Genomic DNA, 14,556 nt, shown 5'->3' on the forward strand with positions numbered 1-14,556 from the left:
TAGACGAGACGCCGCTCAGACCAACAGCACCGCCTCAGGAACCAGAACACTTTCTGTGGCTTGCAAGTTCCTCAAGAAATGGAGTATCTGAGCCGCAGCCTCACGTCTACAGACCGGCTACAGACACTCCGACACAATCACAGCGCCGCAAACCTCAGAGCACAGGATGTCATAAACTGACCATCCCCCCTCCCCAAATAAATCAGTTTTGCTCAAAGTGCTGGTGAATGACTAGGCGGCCCCTTTCTGTGCAGATTGCTGGCCATCCAGAGGCAGAGATGCTGAGATGGGCTACAGAAAGCCAAAGGATGGGCTTGGTCTCCTGTCTGTAAAACTGTACACAGGGAATAAGGCTTCCAATTCAAGGCTGCTTTTACACATCAGTTTCTTGCCATCAGGCACAATCCGGTGTCTATTGCCGCCGGATCCGTTTTTCCCCCCCATAGACTTCTATTAGCGCCGGATGGCCTTGCGTTCCATCTGACTTTTGCTGGATCCGGCAAAATTTGCTTGTCCGGCGGCCGGATGGAACACTGAAGGGAAAGTTTTTTGTCTCCGGCGAAAAACCGGATCCGGTGCCGTACAGCGTGTTTTATAATAGAAGCCTATGGACGCCAGATCCGGCGTAATGCGGCAGAAACCGGATACGGCCGCCGGATTCGTTTTTTTGAACTGAGCATGCTCAGTATCACAACGGATCCGTCAAAAAAAACTGATCTGATGGAAAAAACTGATGCAAATGATCTGTTTTTTCGCCGGATCCGTTGCATAAGTTTTTTCGCGGGATCATGACTGATGCCAAAAAACTGATGTGAGAAAACAGCCTAATGGAGAGGAAAGGAAGTTCCAGTACCTATAGTGCTTGCAGAATGCTGCCACTAACTAAAAATTGGAGGGAAAGTTAAAAAGTACATGAATCAGGATAGTTACTGCACATATTAATCCCTTCAGCCCCAAGCCTATTTTGACCCTAAAGACCAGGCCATTTTTTGCAATTCTGACCATTGTCACTTTATGAGGTTATAACTCTGGAACGCTTCAGCGGATCCCGGTGATTCTGAGATTGTTTTTTCGTGACATATTGGGCTTCATGTTAGTGGTAAATTTAGGCCGATATTTTTTGCATTTCTTTGTGAAAAAAACGGAAATTTCGCGAAAATTTTGTAATTTTCAAAATTTGAATTTTTATGCTCTAAAACCAACGACATTTCCCACATGTCTACTTTACATTAGAACAATGTTGGGAAAAAAAAAATTTTAAAGAAGTTATAGGGGTTCAAAGTTTATGAGCAATTTCTCATTTTTACAACAAAATTTACAAAGCCACTTTTTTTAGGGACCACATCACATTTGAAGCGATTTTGAAAGGTCTACATGACACAAAACACCCAAAAGTGACACCATTCCAAAAACGGCACCCCTCAGGCTACTCAAAACCACATTCAAGAAGGTTATTAACCCTTCAGGTGCTTCACAGTAACTAAAGCAATGTGGAAGGAAAAAAATTAACATTTTACTTTTTGCAACAAAAATGTTAATTTAGCCTCAAATATTGCATATTCACAAGGATAGCAGGATTAAATGAACCCCCAAAATTTGTTGGACAATTTCGACTGAACACGCAGATACCTCATATGTGGCGAAAAACCACTGTTTGGGCGCACGGCAGGACTCGGAGGGGAAGGAGCGCCATTTGACTTTTTTGAACAGAAAATTAACTGGAATCATTAGCCGCACCATGTTGCGTTTGGAGACCCCCTGAGGTGCCGAAACAGTGGAGCTCCCCCACATGTGACCCCATTTTGGAAACTAGACCCCCATGGCATAGAAAAAAAAACAGCGGCAGATGGGGGGGCAGCAGATGGGGGGGCAGCGGCATATAAAGGGAGCATCTGTGATTGTGAGACGGCTGCTGGGATAGGGTGGGGGCGGATGGGAGAGAGCGCAGTGGATGCAGGAGCGGCAGAGGATGGGGGGAGGGGGGGGATGGGTGGGAAGGGGAGTGGGAGGTGAGATTGGGGATAGTTACCCTACAGGATGGATCTAGGCAGCTGGATCACAGGAGATGAAGGAGGCAGCAGATCGGGGAGGGTGAGAGGTGGGGGAGGGAGCGCAGCGCAGATCACGGAGGAGACAGGTGAGGGAGAGGGAGCGCACATCACGGCGGTGACAGGGGAGGGAGCGCACATCACGGCGGTGACAGGGGAGGGAGCGCACATCACGGCGGTGACAGGGGAGGGAGCGCACATCACGGGTGTGACAGGGGAGGGAGCGCACATCACGGGGGTGACAGGGGAGGGAGCGCACATCACGGCGGTGACAGGGGAGGGAGCGCACATCACGGCGTGAGGGGATGAGCAGCCGATCACGAGGGAAAGGGGCCGGGCAGTAGATCAGGGGGGACCGGTGGCACTGCGGCAGATGGAGGGCGGTGGATCGGGAGGTGTGGGGGTGAGTGTGCGGGCAGCAGATACGAGGGGTGGGGGTGCGGGTGGCAGATCGCGGCGGAGGGCAGCAGCGGCGGCGGATCGGGAGGTGTGGGGGTGAGTGTGCGGGCAGCAGATACGAGGGGTGGGGGTGCGGGTGGCAGATCGCGGCGAAGGGCAGCAGCGGCGGCGGATCGGGAGGTGTGGGGGTGAGTGTGCGGCAGCAGATACGAGGGGTGGGGGTGCGGGTGGCAGATCGCGGCAGAGGGCAGCGGCGGATCGGGAGGTGTGGGGGTGAGGGTGCGGGCAGCAGATACGAGGGGTGGGGGTGCGGGTGGCAGATCGCGGCGGCGGATCGGGAGGCCGGTTTCATACAGTGCAATGGCAGCGCGGCAACTTCCGGGTCCCATGCTCCGGTCTCATAACAGCATGGGACCGGAGCTTGTCGCCCTGCCATTGCACTGTGTACACTCACTGTGCTGGCGTGCTGCAGGGACGATGACGGGGGCGGTCACCGGCAACAGGTCCACTGTGATTGGAGAAATCGGTCACAAGGCCGATCTCTCCAATCAGAGCTACTGGAGCTGGGGGAGGGTGATCCAGTGAGGTCACCCAGCTCCAGCCAATGGCCAGTGCTATAGCTGCACTGGCCAGGGCTGGATTTCAATGTTTCAGTCACTTTAAGTGGCTGGAACATTACAGTGGCTGTGATTGGTTGAGCGACGTTCGTCAGTCAATCACAGCCTCCGTAGGTCCGGGGAGGAGGCACCACCCCTCCTGAGGTCAGGTACAGGTCCCCTCCTCCCCCGAATCTGCGGTTTATCCTAACTTTTCGCAGTCACCGGAGGCTCCGGTGCCGCGATTACGCCAAGACGGAAAGATCCGTCCTTGGTCGTTAAGGCCCAGGGCACCATGACGGATCTTTCCGTCCATGGTCGTGAAGGGGTTAAGAATAACAGCAGTCTAATCTTGTAGAGGGGATGAGGCAACGCTTTTCTATAGGTACTGTGGGGAAAGACAGGTACGCCTTAACTCCAGAGCCTGAGAAGTGTCAGGAGAGCAAAGGGGTAAATACATGTTACTTCTATACGTCAAGATCAGATCACATTAATGTCTATGATGAAATTACACTGCTATAAAAGGTCACAGAGAGAGGGGTCCAAGACGGGGATTATGAGGCGGGCCCTAGATATGTACCACTGACACAATTAGTGTAATAATTTGTACATCTGGGAAGCCCCAGGCGCCAATAATCATGGCTGCACCAGTGACGCCGATGAACTGGTTACAGCATAATAACATTTCATGTTACATAAAAGCTGCATATGAAGGTGGCAGCAGTGGGCAGACCGGGCACAGCCAAGAGCGACACCAAAACAAGAAATGGCTCCTGTCAGACTTGTCATTTTGAGGGTGAACTACGGCCCCCATAAACGAACGCCCACACTTATGGTACTTTCACACTTGCGGTGGACGGCTTCCGTTGCTATCCGCAGCCTTGAGGAATTACGGTAACCATTGCAGGAAACCGTTATATTCCGCATAGACTTCTATTAGCTACGGATAGCAACGGACGGTCTTGCATTGCATCCGCCCCGCGGCGCATCAGTTGTTTTGACGCTGACCGTCAGTGACAGTCGGGCGGATGGAACGCTGCATGTAGCGTTTTTCTGCACTTGGCGGAGTGTCAAAAAAACGCAACCTGCAGGATTCCGTCGGCGTCCTATGGTGGCGGATTCCGTTAGAATCCGTCATTTTGACGGATTCCGTTAACGCATCTGTCTTTACACAACTGCGCATGCCCAGATGTGTAAAGTCAAGGAAAAAAAAACTATAGCGGATTGTGTTATTTTGTACGATCTGTATCATCCGTTGCATCCGTCACACAACGCAATGCTACGGATCCCGTCCAACGCAAGTGTGAAACTAGCCTAACACATGTAGCCGTATCACATCCCCATCTATGTATAAGAGCTTACAATCTATTCTCACATCCTCTAGCCAGAAATATACCACAGCATTCTATGAAGAGAAGGGTACGGCACTGTGATTTTACAGCGATAATTGGGAATCGCTATTTATGCTTTTCAGCCTGTGTGAAGATCATAATGCTAGAAAAGCCTGAAACATCGGAAGAAATCTCAGTTATCAAGCACAGAGGCTTCACCTTCAGGACACAGCGCCTCCAGGGGGCGCGCACACTCACACACGGCGCCTCCAGGGGGCGCGCACACTCACACACGGCGCCTCCAGGGGGCGCGCACACTCACACACGGCGCCTCCAGGGGGCGCGCACACTCACACACGGCGCCTCCAGGGGGCGCGCACACTCACACACGGCGCCTCCAGGGGGCGCGCACACACACACACGGCGCCTACAGGGGGCGCGCACACACACGGCGCCTACAACGGGCACACACACACGGCGCCTACAGGGGGCACACACACACACACATGGCGCCTACAGGGGGCACACACGCACACACACGGCGCCTACAGGGGGCACACACACGGCGCCTACAGGGGGCACACACACGGCGCCTACAGGGGGCACACACACACACGGCGCCTACAGGGGGCACGCACACACACACACACACACACACACACACACACACGGCGCCTACAGGGGGCACACACACACACACGGCGCCTACAGGGGGCACACACACACACACGGCGCCTACAGGGGGCACACACACACACACACAGCGCCTACAGGGGGCACACACACACACACAGCGCCTACAGGGGGCACACACACACACACGGCGCCTACAGGGGGCACACACACACACGGCGCCTACAGGGGGCACACACACACGGCGCCTACAGGGGGCACACACACACACGGCGCCTACAGGGGGCACACACACACACGGCGCCTACAGGGGGCACACACACACACACGGCGCCTACAGGGGGGGCACACAGTGCTGCCTTCTTTTAAAAATGCCTTTTTTTTAACACAGGTTTTTTTTATCCATGCGTACATTCTTTAGATATTATTTTTACTAAAGAGAAGTCTACAGTATTTAAAAACACATGAAAACAAATCGACATGCCTGGGATGTGCAGCCTTTATAGGAATAAAATATTTTTTTAGAAAATCCACGGTAAGCCAGGCATGTTAGAGGGCGACCGCACACCGGATCGGACGGTGCAGAATACACATCGCCATCTGGTGTGACTGATGTCCACAGGCCGTAGTCTGCTCTGTCCGCACTTGGACGGCTCCGTGCACTTAGCGGGACGTAAAGGAAAAGCTTCCGGCGCACACTTTAATGATTCTGTAGGTCACCATTCCACAGATGAAGGGCAAAACAATTTCTTGTGGCCTCCATCTGGGCGGTGATCACATGCAGACTGCCCTTTCCATGGTATCTATGGACGTTTGCAGGGTCCGTGGAGTGGACATCAGACGGTGGCTCTATTTGAATGGCAGAATCGGGTCTGTGGAATTGGACCTAGTAGAAAGTACTCACCGCACAATAAAACTCTATATTGTCTTTTCTAAAATATTGGTTCTAGGAGTGAGGATGATGACGTCTGCCCGATCTGTGCCCACATGACAACACTTCTTGCCCTAGGCAGAGTTATCCCAGGGACAATGTGCCACTCAGAGCACATAGGATGTGAGCACCGAGAATCATAATGTCCCTATAACAAGACTGACGGCAACCCGGCCAATTACAGCTCACAGAGTATGAACGAAAAGTGAAAGTAAGTGACATACAGCAGAGGGAGGACAGCCCTACCTCGCTGCACACACAGAAGCCCTGGGAAAGGCAGGCTAGAACGACTGTGCATGAAAAGCCCAGCTCTGACAACATTTTTGGTTCTTTCTTGCTTAAATTCATGTATTTGGGGCTAAAAATTATTTCTGCAGTTGGGTTTTGTTACAAATTTGCCTTCTATAGCCTTAGCTGCAGAATGCGCTCGCTGAGAACCACAACGTTGGCTCATCCTGAGGTTTGTACGTCTTTGCTGTCTTTTTCTTTAGCTCCTCAGCTGATTTATGACCATGGCAAAGTCCAACTCGCAGGGAAATAAAGAGCGGGATCACAATTTGTAATGAAAACAAATTCCAAACATTATTTTTAGACCCCGTATTTATGTTTAAAAAGAAAGTTTCCCAAATGTGGATAAACCTTTAAAGAGGAGACAAAACCTCCAGATAAAACCAAAATGATGTGGAGGGGGTCTCATCATGAAGTCCAGACAGAAGCCCCCTGGGATGGTATATGGTGGTGGCTATAGGGGTCCTGCACATCAACAGATCTCAAGACAATGTCCCACTAGGTTACCATCCGACACTTCATAATCCACCATAAAATTCGGCAAATCTAGTGTATTGTGAATACACAGGCAAAGCACATGGTCAATCAATGAGAAACGACAAGATAAATGGTCCATCTATTCCTGGAGCAAGAACTACCGTATACAGTGTCCACTGAAACAACACTGCACTCACTGCCACCAACAGGATTGATGATAGTTTATTAGTGATGGCCAAAACCAAAAAGCAGGAATCCAACTGGATGAATAATTATCACTTCTGTGCAGGGTGCAGTGGCCATAGGTGAGAAGTGGCACTCCTAGCGAAGAACCAAAGCTGGTCGAAATGATTGGGGCACAGGGATGGCCCGATTGGAGAACAGTGGCCAGCAGACCACCAGACTAACCCAAATATAGCCAATAGGGTGGGTGGGCCACCAGGCATTTGGCACTAGCGAAATTTCAGTCGTGTTGGTATGATGAGACAAAACAATGGAAAACATGAAGCCCACCTAAATAAGACTGCTCCTTACATCGGCTCAAAATACATACGTTATACTAAAAAATGTAGATCTCGTCATTCTATGGCTGGGGCCACACAGGGATTACTGCGATCCCCTCGCATGACACTCGGCTCGTGCTGGCAGTACAGCGGGAGCAGAGTGTCCCTGCGACTGAGGTCCGACCGTGCGAGCGGACCTCAGCTGCGGGGGGAGGGCCAGCACTGAGGAGGGGAGGGAGGGATTTATCTCCCGCTCTCCCCTCCGTTGCCGGCTATTGCCAGTCTCACACCGGTGTACCGCGAGTGCACTGCAGTGTGATTTTTCTCTCGCTCCATTCACTTGAATGGGTGCGACAGAAAGAGTCTCACATTACAATTGTAGCATGCTGCGATTGTTTTCTCGGTCCGATTAGGGCTGAGAAAATAATCGCTCATGGGCGCTGACACAGGCTAATATTGGTCCGAGTGGAATGTGATTTTTTTTATCACACTCCACTCGCACCGATTTTTATGCCGTGTGGCTTAGGCCTATAATGGATAAAGTGTTCTTCCCAACATTGGGTTATCTCTCCTATCTGTATAGAGGGGGGATCCAGGTGAGCGGTGTACTCCACGATCTGTGGCAGAACCATACAGAAAGAATGGAGCGGGGGAGGGGGTGTTACTCAACCTCAGTCCTCTCTAAGGCCTCCTTCACACGTCTGTGTTTCCAGTACGTGTGACGTTCGTTTTCACACATACCAGAGACACAGACACACGTAGACCCATTAAAATCAATGGGTTTGCGCACACGTCTGTGTATCCCACACATAGACATGTCCGTTTTTCTCCGATAGCACGGATGTCACATGCCCAAAAACTGATGTGCTCCGTGTGATACGTACCAGAAAAAAAACGTGTCTGTGAAATAAAATGCTTTTCTATACTCACCTGTCTCCACCGCTGATGTCTTCAGCACTGCTGTCACTTGCTTCCGGGCCCGCTCATTGCATATTCACTGCACCTCGGACCGGAAACAGCAGCATTGGACACAGCAGTACCATGGACAGGTAAGTATAGAAGTTCATGCTGTCAGTGTGCTATGCGGATGTCACATGCTGAACACACACATACGCACCTACACCACGGACTGTGAAAAACGTGTGTGAAAGAGACCTCAATAACATTTCAGAATCTCCTTCTTGAGGTTGCTGGGAGTCCTAGTAGTCAAGAACTCACTGATCCGTCCTCTATCAGTAGGGATGGGCGAGTGTGCTTGATCGAATATAATGGTATTCAGGCACCATGCTTGACTCCCAGGTGCAGCTGGCATCGCCCGGCAGGTTCTGTTCTACGTGTACGCCGTCCAAATGTCGCCCCCCCCGGCCAAATTAACTGTAAAAATTATCTTTTCAGGAATGGGAACTCAAGTGGAACTAACCACACAGTTACTTTGATCGGGAGGGAACATTTGGATGGTGCACACAGAACGGAGATTGCCCAGCAATGTTTGCTGCCTGCTGCGCGTGGCCGGGAACTGTGGTGGTCGGGAAGATGGAAAGGAGGAATCCAGGCTGTGTCTGCTGCCCCTGGATAGTGGGGACTGTGGTGGTCGGGAAGATGGAAAGGAGAAATCCAGGCTGTGTCTGCTGCCCCTGGATAGTGGGGACTGTGGTGGTCGGGAAGATGGAAAGGAGGAATCCAGGCTGTGTCTGCTGGCCCTGGATAGTGGGGACTGTGGTGGCCGGGAAGATGGAAAGGAGGAATCCAGGCTGTGTCTGCTGCCCCTGGATAGTGGGGACTGTGGTGGCCGGGAAGATGGAAAGGAGGAATCCAGGCTGTGTCTGCTGCCCCTGGATAGTGGGGACTGTGGTGGTCGGGAAGATGGAAAGGAGAAATCCAGGCTGTGTCTGCTGCCCCTGGATAGTGGGGACTGTGGTGGTCGGGAAGATGGAAAGGAGAAATCCAGGCTGTGTCTGCTGCCCCTGGATAGTGGGGACTGTGGTGGTCGGGAAGATGGAAAGGAGGAATCCAGGCTGTGTCTGCTGCCCCTGGATAGTGGGGACTGTGGTGGTCGGGAAGATGGAAAGGAGGAATCCAGGCTGTGTCTGCTGGCCCTGGATAGTGGGGACTGTGGTGGCCGGGAAGATAGAAAGGAGGAATCCAGGCTGTGTCTGCTGCCCCTGGATAGTGGGGACTGTGGTGGCCGGGAAGATGGAAAGGAGGAATCCAGGCTGTGTCTGCTGCCCCTGGATAGTGGGGACTGTGGTGGTCGGGAAGATGGAAAGGAGGAATCCAGGCTGTGTCTGCTGCCCCTGGATAGTGGGGACTGTGGTGGTCGGGAAGATGGAAAGGAGGAATCCAGGCTGTGTCTGCTGCCCCTGGATAGTGGGGACTGTGGTGGTCGGGAAGATGGAAAGGAGGAATCCAGGCTGTGTCTGCTGCCCCTGGATAGTGGGGACTGTGGTGGTCGGGAAGATGGAAAGGAGGAATCCAGGCTGTGTCTGCTGCCCCTGGATAGTGGGGACTGTGGTGGTAAGGAAGATGGAAAGGAGGAATCCAGGCTGTGTCTGCTGCCCATGGATAGTGGGGACTGTGGTGGTCAGGAAGATGGAAAGGAGGAATCCAGGCTGTGTCTGCTGCCCCTGGATAGTGGGGACTGTGGTGGTCGGGAAGATGGAAAGGAGGAATCCAGGCTGTGTCTGCTGCCCCTGGATAGAGGGGACTGTGGTGGCCGGGAAGATGGAAAGGAGGAATCCAGGCTGTGTCTGCTGCCCCTGGATAGTGGGGACTGTGGTGGTAAGGAAGATGGAAAGGAGAAATCCAGGCTGTGTCTGCTGCCCCTGGATAGTGGGGACTGTGGTGGTCGGGAAGATGGAAAGGAGAAATCCAGGCTGTGTCTGCTGCCCCTGGATAGTGGGGACTGTGGTGGTCGGGAAGATGGAAAGGGGGAATCCAGGCTGTGTCTGCTGCCCCTGGATAGCGGGGACTGTGGTGGTAAGGAAGATGGAAAGGAGAAATCCAGGCTGTGTCTGCTGCCCCTGGATAGTGGGGACTGTGGTGGCCGGGAAGATGGAAAGGAGGAATCCAGGCTGTGTCTGCTGCCCCTGGATAGTGGGGACTGTGGTGGTCGGGAAGATGGAAAGGAGGAATCCAGGCTGTGTCTGCTGCCCCTGGATAGTGGGGACTGTGGTGGTCGGGAAGATGGAAAGGAGGAATCCAGGCTGTGTCTGCTGGCCCTGGATAGTGGGGACTGTGGTGGCCGGGAAGATGGAAAGGAGGAATCCAGGCTGTGTCTGCTGGCCCTGGATAGTGGGGACTGTGGTGGCCGGGAAGATGGAAAGGAGGAATCCAGGCTGTGTCTGCTGCCCCTGGATAGTGGGGACTGTGGTGGTCGGGAAGATGGAAAGGAGGAATCCAGGCTGTGTCTGCTGCCCCTGGATAGTGGGGACTGTGGTGGTCGGGAAGATGGAAAGGAGGAATCCAGGCTGTGTCTGCTGCCCCTGGATAGTGGGGACTGTGGTGGTCGGGAAGATGGAAAGGAGGAATCCAGGCTGTGTCTGCTGGCCCTGGATAGTGGGGACTGTGGTGGTCGGGAAGATGGAAAGGAGGAATCCAGGCTGTGTCTGCTGCCCCTGGATAGTGGGGACTGTGGTGGCCGGGAAGATGGAAAGGAGGAATCCAGGCTGTGTCTGCTGCCCCTGGATAGTGGGGACTGTGGTGGTCGGGAAGATGGAAAGGGGGAATCCAGGCTGTGTCTGCTGCCCCTGGATAGTGGGGACTGTGGTGGTCGGGAAGATGGAAAGGAGGAATCCAGGCTGTGTCTGCTGCCCCTGGATAGTGGGGACTGTGGTGGTCGGGAAGATGGAAAGGAGGAATCCAGGCTGTGTCTGCTGCCCCTGGATAGTGGGGACTGTGGTGGTCGGGAAGATGGAAAGGAGGAATCCAGGCTGTGTCTGCTGCCCCTGGATAGTGGGGACTGTGGTGGTCGGGAAGATGGAAAGGAGGAATCCAGGCTGTGTCTGCTGCCCCTGGATAGTGGGGACTGTGGTGGTCGGGAAGATGGAAAGGAGGAATCCAGGCTGTGTCTGCTGCCCCTGGATAGTGGGGACTGTGGTGGTCGGGAAGATGGAAAGGAGGAATCCAGGCTGTGTCTGCTGCCCCTGGATAGTGGGGACTGTGGTGGTCGGGAAGATGGAAAGGAGGAATCCAGGCTGTGTCTGCTGCCCCTGGATAGCGGGGACTGTGGTGGTAAGGAAGATGGAAAGGAGGAATCCAGGCTGTGTCTGCTGCCCCTGGATAGTGGGGACTGTGGTGGTCGGGAAGATGGAAAGGAGGAATCCAGGCTGTGTCTGCTGCCCCTGGATAGCGGGGACTGTGGTGGTAAGGAAGATGGAAAGGAGGAATCCAGGCTGTGTCTGCTGCCCCTGGATAGTGGGGACTGTGGTGGTCGGGAAGATGGAAAGGAGGAATCCAGGCTGTGTCTGCTGGCCCTGGATAGCGGGGACTGTGGTGGCCGGAGGCTGTGTCAGGGCAGGTAACAGAACGGGGAGTCAGGAAGAAAATACTGGAGTCATCCATTGACTCCTTTTGTGCATTTCCGAGCCTCCTACATGCTCGATTCCAGTACTGAGCACTTTGTGCACGCTCGTCATTAGTCATCTCTCTTGTACATGAGTAATAAAGATTTATTCCAAACATTAAATGTTTTAATTCTAAGAAAATTCTAAGATGTTGTTAAGTTCACATTATTTTGTGGAATCCACAACGGTCCAGAATCCAGCGGTCATCAGATCGGACGTGCTCCCAGACTGCCGGCCATTACATACACACAGCAGAGCAGACAGCACAACTCCCTGAGGAAAGTATCGATCCAGACCACAAAACAGACGCTGCCCTCCCAGGGGAAGACCTGGCCTGTCAGGCAAAGCACTGACCTAAATGAGAGGGGAGGGGGATACAATTCTAGAACTAGATAATATTTATGTTTTTAACCCTTAACAACAATACATGTCGTAGTCGGGTGCCAGTTCCTGCCTAATGATGTCCATTGCCGGCATGGCGCTCCTCTTACCAGTTGTATCCGCACAGCCTCGCTCCTTGCTGGGGATGAACTTTGTTTCAATCCCAGAATATTAACTCCTTAAATGTTGCAGTCAATAGTAACCGTGGTGTTAAAGGGAATTTGTCACCAGGTTTTTGCTCCCCAATCTGAGAGCAGCATAATGTAGAGACAAAAGACCCGGATTCCAGCGATGTGTCACTTACTGAGCTGTTTGCTGTCATTTTGATAAAATCACTTTTCTCTGCTGCAGATCTAGCAGTTATACAGAGTTCATGAATATGCTGGACTACAAAGTAGTCCTGTAATGATAATCTACTGCTGATTAAACAATGATTTGATCAAAACTACAGTAAGCAGCCTAGTAAGTGGCATCACTGGAATCAGGATCTCTGCACCTACGTTATACTGCTCTTAGATTAGGTGGGGAAAACCTGCTGATAGATTCCCTTTAAATTTAGGAGTCTGGCTCTGCCATGCCATCGCTATCCGCTCTGCAATCAGGAGTACTGACCCTTTAATAGAATGAATTAAAAGTCAATTTAAAAGGGATGTTCTACAGTCTTAACGTTATCCTCTATCCACGCGATAGAGGGTAACTTTCCGATCGCTGTGTCCAACAGCCGTGGCCCCCAGTGGTAGGAGCCACAACTACTGGAGCATTGAGCGATCACGATGACTGCAGCTCCGTTCTAATGGCAGGGGTATCCATTAGCCCAGCGCGGGACTCTGCCACCTCAGAATCAATGAAGCCGCAGTCATCGTGATCCACCTCCGCTCCAGTCATCAAACAGGGGTCCTCATTATTGCAGGGGGGTCACGGCAGTCAGACCCACAATCAGAAAATTATCCCCTATCCACCGGATCTTTCACACTTGAGAACACCCCTATACCATACAAAAAAAAAAGGGGGGGGGGGGGGTTGTACCCCCATAAAAAAGGGGTTTAGCAAATGTAATCAATAAATTAGAAATATTTAACTTGCTCAACCCACGTAATTATACGTAATCTAATATGGCATCAATCCAGCTCATGTCCTAAAGACAGAACCCCTCATATGACCACGATCACCCAAAATATTTTGGGGATGTAAAGAAAAAAAAAAAAAACACAACAAACATCTGCAGGTCCTGAATGCAAAGCCATAAAGGGTTATTTGATTGGCTCAGAATTACAGATCCAAATGTATATGATAACATTAGACTGCAAAATTACAGATTTACCAAAATAATAAAAGAATACAAATAAAAATTAAGCTTTTATTGCAGAGACGTCACCTGATATAAAGACGCGACGTGTGAACAAGCAGTGATTACAAGAGAGAGAGATCGTGTCCTTTGGTTTCAATTGATCACATTTACGCAAAAGGCGTAAACATTTCAGAACATCCGGGAAATGTTACGCCAATAGCGTAAGCCAACCCCCAGCTCTTTTCCTGCACAGTCGTACGAAACTCTCGTAACCCGCCCATTCTACAAACCCGGCCCACTGCTGTACGTAAAGAACGTAAATAGGGCACTCCAGCCCGCACTCTGGTAAACAGCACAGCTCCCGCCAACACGCAACCAAGGCGGAGGCCGGGGATGTCTGCGAGACTCCGGTGTGCGTCACCACGGGCGAGCGGAGAGGGACAGGCCTCAGAACACACATCCCGGCGCTACGTAAACTGCGTATGTGCGGGATTTTCCCAGCATTACGCCTATAATACATTCACCGCAGACTCGGCTCCAGCGCTACGGCCGAAACAGCACAGGAAAATGGACGAGAACCGCATAAGAACAGGTACAGAGCAGCGTCAGCTCCGCCCAGCCACCAAACTGCACTGGTTATGCAATGCGGGCCCGGCGTATCCAGCAACCGTGAATAGCTCAGGCTTTTTGGCCCTGCACTCACCTTCAAGGCCTCTCCGGGAGGCGGAGCGACGTAGCGACACTGCCAAGGAACGGCTCGTTAACACGTACAGCCACGGAAACGGGACAACGGAGCGATCACCGACAGGGATTAATGGAGACGCACCGAGAGCGCACTCCCACGGCTCCTTCCTCACACAGCGCCGCCGCTACGCTCCGTGACGTCATACGCATACACCCACGTCGTACTGAACCCGCCTCATCTGGCTCGTTCCCCTGAGCGCATGCGCGTCTTGTTCCTCTTCCTGCCCTCATGCTTCCTCCTCTGTCTTCCTATCCATCCTACCTGAAGACACAAAAACTGGATTGGTTGCCCATAGCAACCGACCTCTGCTTTGCTTACCAAGAGCAGCTACAACGTTGCAATGGGAAACAAAATGTTTTCATGGACTGTTTAAT

The 14,556-nt window shown here is 52.2% G+C and overlaps 1 protein-coding gene across 1 annotated transcript in view; it reads right to left on the bottom strand.

Annotated features, from left to right (window-relative positions):
- BRD4 (bromodomain containing 4) overlaps positions 1-14,337 on the bottom strand; it is a 162,487-nt gene extending 148,150 nt beyond the window's left edge. Inside the window, exon 1 of the mRNA XM_075346360.1 lies at positions 14,141-14,337. The gene's annotated coding sequence lies outside the window, so the exon portion shown is untranslated. The remainder of the gene's footprint in view (positions 1-14,140) is intronic.
- Between the last annotated feature and the right edge of the window lie 219 nt (positions 14,338-14,556).

This window comes from Anomaloglossus baeobatrachus, chromosome 4 (assembly GCF_048569485.1).
Source record: "Anomaloglossus baeobatrachus isolate aAnoBae1 chromosome 4, aAnoBae1.hap1, whole genome shotgun sequence".
Taxonomy (NCBI): Eukaryota; Metazoa; Chordata; class Amphibia; order Anura; family Aromobatidae; genus Anomaloglossus; species Anomaloglossus baeobatrachus.